The sequence below is a fragment of the Falco cherrug genome, chromosome Z, assembly GCF_023634085.1.
Source record: "Falco cherrug isolate bFalChe1 chromosome Z, bFalChe1.pri, whole genome shotgun sequence".
NCBI classification, from domain to species: domain Eukaryota; kingdom Metazoa; phylum Chordata; class Aves; order Falconiformes; family Falconidae; genus Falco; species Falco cherrug.
The window spans coordinates 56,637,463-56,653,268 of record NC_073720.1 but is presented as its reverse complement, the minus strand read 5'-3'; the positions used below and the strand labels follow the sequence as shown (position 1 = coordinate 56,653,268).

General features: G+C 36.3%; 1 long non-coding RNA gene across 1 annotated transcript; it reads right to left on the bottom strand.

The window, feature by feature from the left end:
• Window positions 1–2,680: 2,680 nt before the first annotated feature.
• LOC114018019 (uncharacterized) lies at window positions 2,681–10,208 on the bottom strand. The gene is made up of 4 exons (XR_003563389.2): window positions 10,175–10,208; window positions 9,946–10,064; window positions 7,245–7,356; window positions 2,681–5,967 (listed from the first exon to the last, which is right to left on the bottom strand). It is a non-coding gene; the product is annotated as an uncharacterized LOC114018019 (long non-coding RNA).
• Between the last annotated feature and the right edge of the window lie 5,598 nt (window positions 10,209–15,806).

Sequence of the window (15,806 nt, the reverse complement as noted above, 5' to 3'; positions counted from 1 at the left end):
TTGACTATTACTTTACAAGTAAAAAAAAAAAATTGGGAAATTAACGAAAACAGCACATTCAGGATGATCCCTCTTTTCCACTCTAGTGAACTGTAACACCAACCTGCACTCCAGTGTTATTTGCAGCAATGTGTACTTTGACAGGAATAGCCATCTTAGCTGTACGAAAGTTTGGAAGTAAACATTGGATACTGATGGCTGCAATCACAACCCAAATACAATTTCATTACTTTCTTATTTTCTTCCACCTGATTGCTATTTTTTTTTTTTTTATTCAATAGATATTTTTTGAAAGCATGAAAGATTTGAAGGAAGGAGGAAACTACAGTCTGAAATGCAATACAAAATACCAATAGCGATCTAAAATCTCTCTGATAACTTGCAAGTCTGGCATGCCAAGGGTACAGCAGACTCCTTCAAAAATCTGGAAAAAATATATATATATATTTGAAAGTATGTCCTATTCTAACTGACTCCTTCAGTTTGCATTCCTAATAACAGGAAAGCATATATTGCTCCTTCTGAGAATGTGTCTCAACAATCACTTAAATTAAAGTTGATTTTGTTCACATCAAGGAATAGATGTATCTTACCTGTCAGGTTGATTGACTAGAACTACTTTTACAGGGAAAAATCAACAGCAAAAGGTCTGTGAAGTAGTCACGGGGTCTGATCAATTAAACCTACTCGAGAATCTACTCGGAAGTACTCTACAGATTACACATCACATGTGCCTTCAGAAACACTTTTGGCCGGGTCACATTTGGTCATATTTTTGGCCAGGACACCAACTACTACGAATCTATTCAAGACAACATTCAACCACAAGGAGAACTAAGAGAGAGTAACACATGGGGAATGTCACTCTACAGTAAGGACAAATATCCTGCATACATGAATACCAATTACTACGGTGGATTGGTTAAACAACTGTAGAAAATTTGGGCTCCTGATTTCAACAGCAACAGAAAAACTTCATGACTGCCTCCAGCCCCCAAGTGAACCTAAGCATACAGATTGCTACAGGCACCTTGTTCTCTTCATGGCCAAGAGAAAGAAGAAAGGAGTGGTCAAAGATCACAACCAGCATACTTTGAGTTACAAGCTTTCATTGAACTACTTAATGACAGTTGTGAGAAAGTGGTATCAAAAAACGTCACTTGGCCCGGAAAGATGCATACTTTAACATAACATCTAGAGTTTCAAAGGTTTTTATGTACTTGGCTTTTAAAAAGCTGTCTTGCTTAAGTCCATGAACCCAAAGCAATACTTGAAAGATAGACACAGCATTGAAGGCAGTTCCTTATCCCCTGCTAAAATGATATTTTCCTATCCTCTTTCAAGAGAGGAGAGAAGCATTGCCCCCTAGAGGAAATCTATTATTTTCTGAAACAGTGTTACAGCAAAATAAGGCCTAGGCCTTACTCTCCAAATACCCTTTTACCTTCAGCTGATTACAAGAAACAGAAAAGTTGCCAGTTCAAGATCTTCCTCAGTTCCTACACCCCATAACAAAACAGGTGAAACATATAAATGAAGTTTTATTGCTAATAAAAAATACTATATTTTCCAAGTACAACATGCAGTGTTTAATTTAGACTGGCTTTAGTCTGCAAAGCTGTTTGGAAGGGTTTTAACACACTTAACATATTAGTCACATACCACAGAGGTCAAAGGGACAGGAAAGGAAACCAGCTTTGACAGCGGCAAACACTTCTTCCTGCATAAAATCTGGGAAGGCATTTGGGTGACCAAAAGGGGAAACATTGCAATGTTTGTTGCAGTAATGCTCTTACAAAATTAATACAGATCATGAATTAGGATTCACAAAATTACCTGTCCAGTCAGAACAACGTAAGAAATGGAAGGCAACACCACAATTTCATAAACTAATTTCAAAAATATTTTAAAAAGACTCTAAGGATAGCCCAGGTTAAGCAAAATCACTTCAGACAGTTTGGATGATTGCATCCAGTGACTACAACTGCTGATCTACTGCACTTTCTGCTTGGGTGCCTTCTAACAGTGCTTTTAAGCAAGGAACATGAAATATGTTTTTCCCTCTTACCTTTTTGACCTAAATACCTCAAGCCCCTGTGGTACTGAAAACACAAGGTTATAAATGTTTTTGTAACACACTCCAAGAGAGATTGTACAATGAAAAGTAAGCATTCTTCAAACCCTCAAATCATATATTCAATTTTTAAGATTATCTTGACATCCTGCAGGACTGTGCATCAAGGAAAGAGATGGGTGAAAAGATGGCCATGTCAGCAAGGCCAGTTAATCCACTAATATGCATTATTAAAAACCACCAAACAAAACACAATTCTCCCACGTAAAGGAAGGAGAACAAATCCAAACTCAGTTTTGTTTTCAGCTTCAGAATTATATACAAGAGTAAAAGAAACCTGAACAATTGAGTAACATTATACATTTGACAGCTTTTCTCAGTTTGATGGCAGGTATTACAGAACAGTTATAGAACTGCCTCCTGTAAAACTACTTCTGTTGCCACTAAGACCTCTGACACACAGTTTTAAGACATTACACAGAAAAAACAAAGCATGAACCTATGATTCCTATTACATGCTTAAAGATAAAGTGATTTTAAAGAAATGCAAAGATTGATTCACAAGACAGTTACAATACCCAGCAGCCACTTTAGTTTAATCAGGTTTATATGCATATTATCAGGACAAATAGCATATTTGCAGAATCAGTGCTGCTGAGAACTAAGTATCTCATCATTCCTTGGAGAGGTCTCCTCCACCAAAAGTGCACAGAGGTATATATATAGGGTGCACTTGCATTTTCTACTCAAGCTTACATGTTCAATAGAAAATAATAACTGACTTGCAAACAGCTGCTTGTTTAGATGATATTTTTATTTCTCTTTCAGGTAAACGGGGGTGGAGGGGTAGAAATTGTCTAAACACAGATGTAACATCGTTTCTTCTTCAGCTAAGCAGTAAAGAATACAACTTCTCTGAATTTAGAAAGATGGCCAGCTACTAATTCATAGTGTAAATTTCTGTTCTGTATGGCAGAATGATTATAAGTAATATTAATAGAAAATTCAATCATTTTAGAAACATTTCCATCAGAACTGCATGAATTTGAAGGTTATTGGGTGCATCCTGACTCTCACCTAATTTTAAAACAAGAATGCAAAAAACTGTCAAGTATTAAGACAATAAAGTTCTGGAATTTCTTCATCACCGAAGTTCTACTGTTACATACTGTGTGGATTTTTAAAAGGGATTTTTGTGCTTTTTGGGTGTTTTTTGTTTTCTTTTCTTTTCTTTTCTTTAAATTACCTCAGCAGTGTGGCACTTTCAAAATTCAACCAATATATTTTAAAGTGGTTTTGTGAACAGCTTCCCAAAATACAAGTTCATTACTTTTGCAGGCATACATACCTGCAGGTGGCTGTACACTTCTATTTAACTGTATAGTTACTCTATGCAAAGTAAACCAAATTGTGACATTTATTTACCATGTGTCTCCTGTTATGATTAATGTGAGTCCTATGTGCATGCAACCAAATCAAAGTATTTGCATGTGAAAATGACCACACATTAGTTTGCTCAAATATGGACCAAATAAATAAATACAATTTTTAAAAACTCATCTGTGTTAGTTACATACACTATTCTTCATAAGCAACTTCAGAATCACTTTTACTGTAAAAAGCAATTTAATCAGTTCACATCTACCTAAGCATAATTTTTCCACATTCTTTACCAGTGCATCGCAGGCTGCAAAAAATACTTTTCACTGAACACTAATAAACAGAGATAACTGAATGCAAAGTTCTGTTTTTAAGATTCTTTAAAATAGATAAACTTATAATTACGTAAGAGGAAAGCCCCTGAACTTGTGTAAACAGGCTTTATGGTTACTGGTATGCCTAATAGTAGCTTAAGGTTTAGAATTATGACATTCATAAAAGTTTGCATAAAAATGCTTTCCATTTTGGCTCTGGCACATACCTTTCCTTATATATACTACAGATCATCGTTTATAATGTTATATTTCATTCAAATTTCTGATACACTGCCTGGGATTAAAAGACATATTTCAAACATGAATACATAATATCTCTATGCCATATCTTGCTTTCCTATTTGTCTCTGCTGACACATCAAGGAAAACAGCTTTGCAGAGAACATGTACAAATATATGGGTGTATGAGTACATGGGTATATACAAACATACATAACCTTGACTTTCCTTCTCACAGCAAATAACAAGAGACCCAAGGGTTTACTGCAACTACAAGTTTAATCCTAAAGGTATAAAAAAACAACCTCCAAATACTAGCTAGTTACACTTAAATACACATGTAACAAGCCTGTGCTGTAAACTATAACCTTCAACTAGTGAGGAATTAATAGTCTTAAATAAAACAAGCTTGCTATTTTACAGAAAAGTCCTTACTGATTGCAATATGATTAAACTGGTCACTGTGCAACTATAGCCTTTAATGACAATAAAGTTGCAACAAGACTCACTATTCTGGAAAACATACCATCCTCTACTTATGACTGTCAAATACAACTAAAATCAATCATTTTAATCACCAGTAATCACAGAAATACTGCATCTTTCTCTGTTAAGCTAGTTATGTAACCCATTTCTCCATCTGAATGTATTTTTCTGGAGGCCATACAAAATTGCCACTGAACATAAACCCTCCAAATTATGTGGAGTAACTGTAAACAGTTCAGAAGCCACCTAAAGCAAACATTTACAGGGAAGTTACTTTCCAGAGCTGCTTCTTCCATATTACTCAAGGTTTTTGGACCCTGTCTAAGAAATATGTATTATATGGTCAAACTAAAGCATGAACTGCTGTCAAGCCCTAATCAAAAGTCCATCACCCACTAGTACAATAAACATACAGACTTAATTCTCTTTTGTCTCAGAACATACTGAACAAGGCCATTTTAATTAGCAAGAGAAATCATTCTCCAAGGTGAAGAGTTCATTGGACCAATGTATAAATAAAAATTGGACCAATGTTTTGTGATTAAAAAAAAAAAGTTCCTAGATCATAATGCTGTTTAACTGAATTTACAAACTGATAATAAGAAACATTCTATCCATCTAAGTGTAACTCCTAAATACAGCAAATGAGAACCAGAATACAACTTCAATGCATAGCCATTCAAACTTTTGCAACTGTTATTAAAGATGTAACAGCATTTTAAAATGACAGACAGGAAAGCCCTCTAATCAGGTTCTTCAAAAGCTAGGTAGCATGCAGATCATGTTGAAAAAAAGGCAGACAAGGCAAATTGTTTCCAGATTGTTCTCACTGTAAGACAGAATGCTGTTAGTTAAGAATATTGTTTAAGGTGATTAATCACTTGACTACACGCTGCCACAGAAAGATTAGCTGTCAGTGACAACCACCTCAACTGAAGCAAACATCACCACATGGCAGAAGAATCTGCTGTCAAAAATTAAATCTAAGTTGTGTTACTACAAATTACAGTAAATATAAGTAAATATAGTTAATTACATCTGAAATAAGCTTTGCCAAGTCTTACTTGAACTAGCTGTCAATTTCAGCATTAGCTTGTTCCCAGCTTGCTTCAAGAACTGGAAGTTACCCAACCATTAGGCTGAATAAGAACCAAAGCTCCGTATGGGTACTATCTTTGCAGTCAAGACAGAACTGAACTGGAAAGGCAGAGACCAGGGTAGAAGGAAGACCATCGAGCAGGTGAAGAAAATGGGTATTTTAAGTGGGAATTACCCTCATAACATTAACCTGCTTAGTCAAGTACCCTGTCTCTGCAAACAGGAAAACACAATCAATTCTGTGATAGTTACTTAGTACCAAGCAAAATTTCTTTTTGAACTCCAGTAGCTTGAGGGTAAGAAAGTCATCCTGTAACTTGAAGGAAGAAGAGCTTTCAGCTGCTGTGTTCCATCTGTTGACAAGCTCCATCCCACCTGAAATACAAATGATGTTCTATTCAGAAGGAACATAAGGCTTAGGTTGCTTTTGCATTACAGTCAACAAACCTGAACTCATCTAGAGCCACAAATGCACGGCCAATTTTGCAACAGTACAAGAAGCTCCAGCTTTAGACTAGCTTTATTTCTACCTAAGTGAAAGGCTTCAGTTTGCTGCCTTCCCTGCTGATTCACCTCCCACAGAAGTGCAGCAGTTTTAAAAGAGCTGCAGGGAACAAACAATATTGGTTTTAGCCCCCCAGAGTGACACTATTTTCACAAGAAACAAAGGTGATTTCTTCCAGCAACTCCCTGAGACTGGCAGAAAGATTTCTCCCTGGATCCTGCAGCCTCCATGTCCACATAGAACAGACTTGGAACACAAAACAAGCACCAAGAAACTAGTTGTTTCCACAAATCCAGAAAGAAAAAAAAGACACATCAAAGGTTAAAAAAAAAAAAAATCTCAGAAACTTCCTGAAGAACAGAAGTAATGCAAAGGCAAGATCTGACAATACGGGACAAACTCATCATTAGGAGACTCCCAGTGACATACTCTGGCATAGCAAATACATTTAAAGATGTAATATTTGACATTTATGTTTCTAGCTTTGTGGAGAGATCTGACCCTTCACTCTTTAATCTTTGGGGATGAAGCAGATACAGTTTTCATCAGCAAGCACACCACTCCTTACATTTTTCACATCACTGAGAACATCTTCCTCAGCTAAGAGCAAAACCATCCTCTTATTTCCACAAAATAAATTTTAGCATTTTTCCTACAAGTACCTAACTTGCTACAGTCCCAGACAGCTCCTTGCTGTAAATGTAACTTACACAAAACTCTTTTGAGTATTTTATTATAATCAGAAGACCGCACTCCACAGATTTCCTTTCTGTGAAAGGATTAACACACAGCTAGCTGGCCAGAACAGAACACAGCAGAGCCAGAAAAAATATACTGCAGCACCAGAAAGTCTCATTTACACTGTGCCCAAAACTACAAAATCGATCAGATACATTTCCAGACTCTCCCTGTGAGGTAAAGACTGTATTTTATAGATATATTTAAAGATATTCTGTTCATACTTGTGGTTCATTCAATCATAAACACACTGGGTTTGTTTTATAGAGCTAAGCACCTTGATTTCCCTAAGTGAGAAGACACTTTACATCTGATCCACACAGATCCAAAAACCAGGCCAAAATTTACATACTTCTACTTTAAATGCAGTGGATTTAAAGGACAATAAAATGTAAAGAAGTAAACTGACCAAAATGTAATGCTTGCATCTTGTCCAAAACTCAAATGGCTTCCTCTAAAAAAATTCTGCTTCTTCCCTCCAACAAGAAAGTCTTGTTTTGGATTTCCAGTAACGTGACAAACTGAAGTACAGCAATAAAACAAGATGCTTAGACATGGACTCAGACATTTCAAAAACTTCCTGAAATTTATTTAAAAGACACATACATTTTTATACTCAGAATCTTGATCTGAAATTGCTACAAAATCTCTAATTTGCCATTCCTGAAGCAAGACCTCATTTGTTTTTTAAGAGCAATCTGCATATTTGAGATATTAAACTTCCTATAAGCTTTATTTTCTCCAATGAGAAACTTAATCTAGCCTTTCATTTTGAATGTGAAAGCAAAATACTTTCAAAAGGGTTATATTCCAGTATTATCTCTTCCTTGCGTATACATACTCCCATAGTGTTACAGATTCAAAACTCATTTGTTGTACTTCAAACAAACCCAGAAGCTATCCATTATAGAATGTATGACTGCCTCAGTAGTTGTTTGGGGGTTGGGGTCTTTTTAGTTTTGTTTTGAAAAAAGTTTAGTCATTAAAAAAATTATGTGTGGTGTCCTATAGTATGCAAAATAGCTATTACATAATGCACAATGGATTTGCTTACATGTAAAGTTGTATTTGTTTAACAAGAAATCATATTGCCCGTTCACTTGAAAGCAAATCAGTTGATGGCTTCTACTTTGACCTAAGAGTAGTTTATTCTTTCTGTAAGAAGTTGCTTAAAAATTGTTTTAAGAAGTCAACTGAAAGAAAACTGTCTGCAATAAGCTTCATAGCAAAATAACAAAAAGCAAACGAATATTAGAGCCTACAGTCATCTATGCATGATGTTTCTCAGATCTTAATTATAACTCCTTACATAACTGTGTATACATTCAGGTCTGCAGCACCACAGAAGAGGATCAGTTAAACCAAGAAAGCAGCCTGAACACGTAAATACAGGAATTCTCACAGAAAAGAGATGCTAAAAATTAATTTTATCCCTAGAAAACACAAAAGGGAATGTTTCAAAGTTTAAACACACAGGAAGACTGTTCAATAACAAATTAATCATTGACATCTCAACAGAGCAGTTTAAATACCGATTCCATGGTAACAGTTTGTCTAGAAATTGTAAAAAGGCAAGCAAAACTAGTTTTCTAATCAAAACTAGTTATGCAGTTATCTCAAATTTCCAATTTCTGTTTCACTCTGGTGGAGGATCTGATATGAGGGACACTTACTGCTCCTTCTACCAAGAAGAATAAAGGGCAATTTTTACATGAAGTTTCTGAGAAATATAATTTAGAGGTACCTACACATTGTCTAATTGCTCACTCGCTCACTAAGTGAGAGGCGTATACAATGCACAGATATATCCATGTCACCAGCTGAAGAAGTTTAAGCCTGGCACCTCAACTAGACACCAGAGCTCACAGTGCCACCAGATAATTGAAATTCTTGATGCCAAGAGTCTGCCCAAACTAATTTTCATTTGTTTTTCATCTATTGTCACAAATGTAGTTAGCAGAAAATACTGCCTTGCTCTCTGAATCTCTGTTAAGAATTTAAAGACTATCCATAGGCACTTCCATGATTTGAACAGAACTTAAAAGTTGCGGGGTAGGAAAGGAAGGAAAAGCAGAAATGATGAAAAGGAAAATGTGTCATTTTAATGTCTGGAAATATTCAAACTAATTTGAGCAGAAGGTTAAGAACTAATTAAAAAAAAAATGTTTCTACAGATTCAGCAGATTTTTCTCACAAATTACCACTCTTTAAGTACTTTGATTCACTCCATCTACAGTGACTATCATCCATCCCACGGCAACTGGGCTGCCTTGCACACCGCTGTCTCAGGAGAAGAAACCAAAACTCTGAAGAAATTACTTCCCTCCAGCATAGCAGCAGTCTCCATGTCATGCTCCAGCAATACAGAGGGAGAAGAGAGATATCTGTATGGCAGATGTGTGCATCAGTCAGCACCAGGAATTTCTTATTCCTCAATCAAGGATTGAGCCAAGGTGATGGAGAGATACAAGCAAGGTGGGATAAAACAGTTATAGGATTGGGGTAGACAATAATGAGAACTGGGAGAAACACAGACAGCTAGATTTTCCACAAAGACTAAATCCCAGACCAAACAAGCCCTGGCACAGCACTGAGTTTCTGAGACTCTTTACTTGCTCCTAGTAAGAAATTTTATGAAAAATGACTGAGTTGCATTAGCTGAAACACAGATGAAAATTAGTTTGGATGGACTCGTCGCATGGAGGATTTAAATTATGTGGAGGCTCTGTTGACTTCACGAGGAGCTTCAGTGCCTAGTTCAAACAGCAAGAATAATATTTGCATTTCACATTTGCATTTGGTAGTGACACCGAGATCCCCTGTTGCACTCTACTTTGTGATTCTACATGTCTACCTCATTATAAACATACATGCATACACACAATTGATTTTAAATTTTTATTTAAACTACATTACAGTAAGTCAGGCAAAGCTAAAAAGTGAAATAAAATTGAGCTGCTTTAGCCACCTGGACTCAGCCTCTGTGTGTATTTTTACTACAATGGCCTTGTTACCTGACCTTGTATTACTATTTTTTACTTTGGGTAAGGTAAGGTCTGCAGATGAAACCTTCAGGTTCTGTATACTAAACCAGACAGTAATATTCCCACCTCATTGCCACAGAAGGTGAAACGTGTGCAGGGAAATCAAAGGAAACCACAGAAGGAAAGAGGATGATCTTGTGAAACAGCATCCATATTCCTTGATACAAAGCAGAAACTCCTCAAATCTTTTAAAACAAAGGGAAAAGGGAACAAACTGTTTATGTGACTGAAGTGAGTTCAGGGCTGCAAGAAACCAAGGCCCTGACTCCATGCTAAAGCCCACAATGTAACTGACCTGAAAAGGCTTCTGAGATCTGTCAGAATGGGATGTTCTTAATGTTTGATTTCCCAGACTTCAGTTTACTTGAGCACTGCAATTAGCAACAGCAGCTAGGGCTTGGGCATCCCAACTCGGTGGCATGCATCAAGCAGCGAACACCACTGTTCATACAGTTCTTTGGAATACTTTGCATAATCTGGTAAGGTACACAGAGTTTGAGGACATCTTACTGTAGAATAATTTAAGAACTTCACACAACAAAACCTCCCATAGACGGTATTCTGAGACAAAATAATTCACAATTACTTCACCTGATAAAAACAATTATTAGGAAAATTAAATACATCTGAGCTGTTACATCAAATTTGTAATATTTGCATCTCACTTTGTATTTTAATAGATGCCCTTCTACCTTTTTTAACATTCCATACACTGTAGAAAGTATTGAAAATGAGAATAGTAAGTACTTCCTGTAAACTGTTAGCAAATCTCTAGCCTAAGATATACGATTCAAAGGAGCTTAAAGTTGGCATCACACCTTCACAAAATAAATACTGAAGAATTATGATTTCGTAAATATACTTAGAACCTTTTTCACCTAAAATCTGGAGAAAAAATAGGGATAATAAAGCTTTGGCCTCTGAATATAATCCTCTGTTATTGAAGGGCAAGGAAAATATCCTCTCTCTTCCCCCATCCTATCATTGTAAATAAAGGAAAGAATATTCAAGGTGATAATCATTATAATTTTTAATGAAAGCCACCATGTCTTTCAAATATAAAAAATATCCTGCTGTGCTTATTTAAAGTCTATTCCATATAGGCTAGAATAAAAAAAAGTATCTGTAGAACTAAGCAACACAGCACACAAATTTTCAGCATACTACATAACAAACACAAAGAACTCATAATTTAGTGTTTATAAAATGAACATAGAAGACATACATAAAGGAAAAATAATCAATTGCATGGGACAGTACCAGAATGTGGACTTGAAACAGTACATTTCCTGTGCAACCCAGACAGTTGCCTTATCTTCCGTGTGCCTAACCCCAACCTAAAAACTGCCATTTTTTTAGGATAACCAGATGGAAGTTTATATGTGTTAAATGTTGGAAACGAAGAAGCCAAAACTGTACTTTTGTAAATAAAATCATATTATACAGCTTGCTGCTTCACTGTTCTGATCTAACTGCTAACCATCCACAGCAACCTCATTACCTGCATGCAAAGAGTATTTTGCTTTGGTTTTGTTTAAATACCTCTGGTTATCTATCCAGTAGCCTTAGTAAATAACTAGGTTTTTAGGGGGAAAAAAATACAATCAATATCCTCTTAAGAAATAAGCACTATGATTCTGGCCACGCAAATTGTTGGGATTTTGAATAAACATAGAAGTCATTAGTGAGAATCATTTGGAGCCCTAAAGTCGCAAAAAGTATTTTTCTTCTTTTACTTTCTGATGGTTTAGCATTATCAGGAGCCCCTAAAGACTAAGAAAGCATTAATAACACTGATTAAAGAAGAGGAAGGGAGGAGGGTAGCCATGGCTCTGAAATTATTTGTTATTAAAATGTACTGGGAAAAAAAATAAAGATTCATAAGAGCTTCTGAAATCTACCATTTCTGCTAATGTTATTATGTATTCTGATGTATTTAAAGTCTCCTTATGATTCTTCATTAAGACAATAAAGTGTGTTTTCCCTACACTCATTCTTTCTTAAAACGCTCTGGTTGGTGTTTGTAGATGCAGCTCATGTATTATGTATTGCCTTCTACATATATTAGTAAGATTGCACCAAAAAAGCAGGGAATAAATTAGGAAACTAAAAGACAAGCTACAGTCAACACGAACTGTCAGGGAAAATGAAAATGGCCAAGCTTTACAGCACAGATTAGCTGTTATTGCCTGACAAAAAAAGTATTCAAGCAGATAGTGTTATCGATTTGTTAATAAGTTAAGATTGATTGACTTTATTTGTTTGATTATTTGATTTTATAGATTTTATAGAATAGAAATATAGAAGGATAAAAATATATTTTGAGGAAACTTACAATTGTTTAGTAAAAGCTGCTATGAGACCCTCTGTACATCCTGTACCAAGGCCAGAAAAATGGGCTGGAATCATTGTTGAAACTTAGGTAATAATTTAGGGTTTGAGAGGTTTCTTTGTATCTGACCAGTCTTCTGTATGTAGAAAGTGTATTGAGATGTCGGAATATGAGATTAATGGAAATTGGGAAGAGTCGACTGGAACAGCTTGTAGTTGCCTGCCAAGAAACCGTGAACTTTTAGTAAAAGGTAATTCCGGCAGGGGGAGATCACGACCACTGACTCATGTACCACCTACCCAAATCGTACCCCAGACCCATTTCTGGAGCTTTCTAAGCTCTACTGCGCAGAATTGGATATGGGAGGAGAATATGTTAATGATTTATGGAAAATATTATGATTATGTATGAATATTTAATGAATATGTATGAATAAGTTCTATATATGGTATCTGATTTTGAAGCTTGGTGTGCGTTGATCGTGAGAGGACTCGCTCACGCACCCGGCCATTAATAAAGAAGTGTCTGCTTATCTACATCACATTGGTGTCGATAAGTTTTTCATTCCGAGATTTCGGTAACAATAGTATCTGTAACAAGGTTAGAGTCCAAGATATATCGTCAACAGTACATAAGTAACAAATGAAACCAGAATCTTTTCTAACTAAAACTAAGTCCTTACTGCTTCCAAAATACACTGCTAGGCTCCATTGAGATTAAATACTGCCTCTCTGGAAATCTACTTAGGGTCTAGAAAGAAACTCTTTTTTTAAGTATTTTATCCAACCTCTAACAACTTCATCAGTAGGCAGGCAGGGAACCTGCAAACCAAAGAATTACAGCTTCCAGTTTAAGTTTTCACAATAAGTTTTTCAGAGTTCTCATTCCATCACAGCCTGCCACTTCGCCATGTCCAGGAGAGAGCTCTACTCCCTTTCTTCCTTTGCTTTCTTCCTTTGGTTTTATTCCAACTCTGAACAAAAATGCACTAGCTTGAAATTCTCCCCTCACTTTGATCAAACAAGGAAAGTAGTATTAAGGATTATTCCAACGTTTCCCCTTTAATTCATACACCAAAGCTCTTAACAAGGGAGTCTTAGAGACTAGCTTCCTCAACACCCATGTGTACTGCAGGATAGCCATTCAAATCAGGAAAAGGCTCCTTCCTTTTCAGAACGACAAGCAGGGATTTCAATGACAAAGAAAATTCTCTCCTAAAGAATCGTCAGATGATTTCATCATTTTGCTTACAGAACCACAGAAAACAGTCCATGACTGGACTGCATCAATTTGTACCTAGCTCTGACTGCTACACACCTTAAGTTAGCACCATCCAGTCTGCAGTAAGCTCCGCTAAGGGGCTGCTGCCTGCAAAAGGGAGACTGCATTTTAACGCTTCTAAACATACTATTATATCTAAGACTTGTTAGAAGAAATTTCTCAGCAAACACCAGAAACTAGTTCAGAAAGTGAGCCAAGCTTTCAGATGTCAAGCTTATCCCTGTGACTTAGATCAGTATCACCATAATTAGGCAGAACAGGGAAGCTTGGACTCCTGTGGAAAGAAACCCTCACCAAGATACTTCATGAGCACTAAGCTTCACACACTACTTGCCATAAGCTTTAAAATAATGGTGTGATTTTTCAGCCCTACAGATTTAACAATGAAGAGCCTGAATAGCTGACTAAATAGATACTTTGGGAAAGATTTAAGAGTATTAAACATTCTACATCATTCAATTAGAACTGAAAAGCCCCTGTATTATCTTTTCTGAAAACATACATTGCCCTGCTTTAACAGTGTTTCAGGAGGCTATTCTCAGCCATCAGCAAGGAATGGATCACAGCTAGACCTCACACATACTGGATATGCTACAACTCTGATGCAAAGTGAGCTGTTTGACCACCAACTAAGGTTCATGAAGTGACCAAACACTTGCTTAACAAGTGCCAAATGCTGATCTGAAATTCCAGCTATATACATGTAGGTAAAACACAGCCATCACTGTGGGCTCCTTACGCATACATTAATCGCTTTTTCTCTTTATAGTAATTCAGACATATTGGCATTATCTAAACCAGAAACTGTAACACTACCACAATCTATCCCCTAAAGAGTTATTGCTAATTTTCATTTGAAAAGGGACACCTGCAGCAATAAACTCATAAGCATTCATATCTGTCTTGTGAACAGTAGTTTTCCAAAACTGCTATGAAAGAGTCTACTATATGAACTGCACTGTTCAAATGTTGCATTTAACTAGAGCTTTTGGGGATTTGTAAAACTACCTTCAGAAAGGAATGTGCAGAATTTGTACACCTGGCATAAACTCTGCTATTCATTAGAGAAGTTTTGAAAAATACCAGGTTGGTTTTTTTCTACCCCCACACTGATCATTCATACACATATACACACAAATATAAGTTAAAGTTAAAAAGATTAAAAAAGGCAACATGATCTTAGAAATATATTGACCAGCCAAAAATAACTGTATTTTTACAGTCCTCATTAATTTTGTTACATCAGTGCAGGCTTGTAGAGAACATTCTTTTTTCATGGTTATGAACTTGAGCTCACAAGCAATTTCTAAGAAAGATTCTTTTTTTTAACTGTTTATCCTGAAAATTTAACATCTCAGTTTACAAGTTCAACTTTCAAGGGGCCTCCTTTTAAGTCCAGAACACATTTGTGCTATAAAGAAGTGATTCTATATTAAGAATATGCAACAAGATCTGCTGCAGTTAGAATCTAAAGCATAGTAGCAGTGGGTCATGCTAGAGACAGCCTGGAGGAAAAATTTTAAAGCTACTATTCCTTGTTAAAGGCCATGAATATGAAGTTCTGCATGGGAGTATTATTAGTATTATTATTATAATACTATATTCAAACAGCTGGTCTCTTAATTAATTAATTGTACAGTGGTTTAATGTCCTCTTCTTTTTGTCTCGAGATAGCTCATTTGGAAACTCACCTTCCAGTCACATGTTCCTGGTGTTTCTAGCATACAGATTTTATAGAACTACCTCATCTTCCAAGGCTTGCCAGCAAACTTTGTAGAAGAAATGCCAAACAGGAAATCAGGATACACTATTCTTCATCATGTCATATGAGAACATGGATGAAATAATACTAAAAAAACACCCAAAAAACCCTGAGTCAAAGCAAAACATACAGGCCCTCCCCCCAAAAAAACCCAAAACCTCCACACTGAAATGCGTTACTGACATTCATTAACGGCCAACAAATCATAGAATCCTAGACTCATTTAGGTAGGGAAAGACCCTTAAGATCAAGTCCATCCATAAACCTAACACTGCCAAGTCCACCACTGAACTGTGTCCTTAAGCACCACATCTACCCATATTTTAAATACTTCCAGGGATGGTGAGTCAACCACTTCCCTGGGCAGCCTGTTCCAGTGCTTGACAACCCTTTTAGTGAAGAATTTTTTCCTCATAGCAAATCTAAGTCTTCCCTGGCACAACTTGAGACCATTTCCTCTTGTCCTATCACTTGTTATCACATGTTGAAGAGACTGACACCCACCTCACCACAATCTCAGGTGAGTGTGCTCTTCTCCACACCAAGAAACTC